Raw genomic sequence first — 2,539 nt, 5'->3', positions numbered from 1 at the left:
GGAGCTTATCATGGACTACAGGAAACAGAGGGCCGAATAAGCCCCCATCCACATCGACGGGGCTGTAGTAGAGCGTGTCGAGAGCTTCAAGTTCCTCAGTGTCCACATCAATAAGGACCTATCACAGTCCAAATACACCAACACAGTCGTGAAGAGGGCACGACAATGCCTCTTCCCCCTCAGGAAGCTGATATTATTTGGCATGGGCCCTCAGATCCTCAAATAGTTCTACAGCTGCACCATTGAGAGCATCTTCACTGGCTGCATCACCGCTTGGTATGTCAACTGCTCTGCATCAGACTGCAAGGCACTACAGAGAGTAGTGCGTACGGCCCAGTACATCACTGGGGCCGAACTCCCTGCTATACCAGGCGGTGTCAGAGGAAGGCCCTAAAAATTGTCAAAAACTCCAGCCACCCAAATCATAGACTGTTTTCTCTGCTACCGGAATGCCAAGTCTGTGACCAAAAGGCACCTGAACAGCTTCTACCCCCAAGCCATTTACATTGACCCCCTTTTATTATTTATTTATTAATCTTAATTGTTTTGTACAGACTCCCTTGAACTGGCTCTATGTGCACTCACTAGACTCTACCCATACACTCACACATACTGCACGGACACTCCAACACACACACACACACACTACATACGCTCTCACACACAAAACACACACACATGCATATTGACACCACACACACACACACACTTACACATAGACACACTTTACATACGCTGCTGCTACTCTGTTTATTATATTTCCTGATTGTCTAGTCACTTTTACCCCTACCCACATGTACATACTGTATTACCTCAATTACTTCAACTACCTCTTACCACTGCACATTGACTCGGTACTGGTACTCCTTGTATATAGCCTCGTTATTCAAATTGTTTTTACTGTTTCCTATTTTTTTTATTTAGCAAATATTTGTCTTACTTTTTAACTCTGCACTGTCGGGAATGGGCTCGTAAGTAAGCATTTCACTGTCAAGTCTGTACCTGTTGTTTTTGACACGTGACCAATAAAATTTGATTTTATATCATTTTCTGACTTGTCTTATCCATGCGTAATGGCCCCAATTTATCACTAAAACAAAGTGTAAATGAGCTGTTGCTTCCTTGCTGAGCAGAGCTCTCTATGGGCGGTGTGGTATACTGTGGTGTGGTATACTGTGGTGTGGTGTGGTATACTGTGGTGTGAAGGCCAGTCTTCTGCAGACCTGTGGGGCTGACTGATATGTTTCATAACCTCAGAAATAAATAAAACAGAAGAGAGCAGAGATCCAGAGCAATGCTCAGTGGGCTGAGAGGGCTTCTGTAGCCACTTTGGGATAAAAGGGTCACGTCATACGTCCATCCCAATGCCACGGTTTTACCTCCCTTCCTCACAGTGTGCTACTGCTATGCTACAGTATATCACACTATTTCCTTTCATATAAACGCCACTGCTTTGTAAAATGGGGTGTTTATATTTGTCCTATTTCACACATGAACAAGTGCTTATTATACGCATGTGTGAATTGGAAATGTTTTTTTTTGGGGCATATCCCAGCTCCCCCGAGACACCCTCGGAGAGTGAGGTCACAGCCAGGGTCAGCCATTATCAACGAGCAATTAGGGTTAAGTACCTTGCTCAAGGGCACATCGACATATTTTTCACACTGTCGGTACGGGGATTCGAACTAGCGACCGTTCTGTTACTGGCCCAACGCTCTAACCGCTAGGCTACCTGCCACCCCATGAATGAATACAGCATAAAATACAGTATAAAAAATACAGTATACATTATAAAAAGTTCAGATAATACACGAGGTGATTAAAATTTATCCAATTGGCCAAAGGTGAAACAGAGGAGCATTGATATGATATCAGTGTCCTTCAGGTACAGTCCTATCTATGTAGCGCCAGCATCTCACACCCCTTCGCAGATACTCTACAGCAGAGAAACACACTGTTGGGTTCAGCCTGGATGTGAGAGTGCATGTGATGGACATGAGACCTTTTGACTATGAGATCATCCACACCAGAGACCTGTCTGTTCACTGCCATCATCCTCCATCACAAATAATTGAGAAGGAAAATATACCTTCGGAGAAAAAAACTAATCATTAAGCCGATTAATTATTAATTAATTTTACATTAAAATTTTATGATTTGGGAATCAATATCTGAAATTATGAATTACTGCAAAATAAAGAGATAAATAAAGAAAAAAAACTGTCACTGGGAGTTAAGGAAAGTTAAGTTTTAATGATAAAGAAAAGGAATTAGAGAGAAGGATGAATTGAGGAAAAAGAAACAAAAGAGTAATGGACAGGAATTTGGTGACTTGAGGGGGTATTTTGTGAGGCCACTCTAAGAAGCTTCATGCAGAATGTGCATAATTCAGCTTTATATCAGGGAAGGATTAAGAAGCCGAAAAGTTGCTGAAGAAGTTGGTGTTAAGTAATGTAAAAACCTACTCTGCAGGGCGGGTGGAGCTGACTCACACTTCCCACTCAATCCCTGAGTACTACTACACACACACACACACATA

The sequence above is a fragment of the Coregonus clupeaformis genome, unplaced genomic scaffold (genome assembly GCF_020615455.1).
Source record: "Coregonus clupeaformis isolate EN_2021a unplaced genomic scaffold, ASM2061545v1 scaf1850, whole genome shotgun sequence".
In the NCBI taxonomy this organism is placed as follows: Eukaryota; Metazoa; Chordata; class Actinopteri; order Salmoniformes; family Salmonidae; genus Coregonus; species Coregonus clupeaformis.
The sequence above is the reverse complement of the archived record's forward strand: the minus strand, read 5'-3'. Positions refer to the sequence as shown.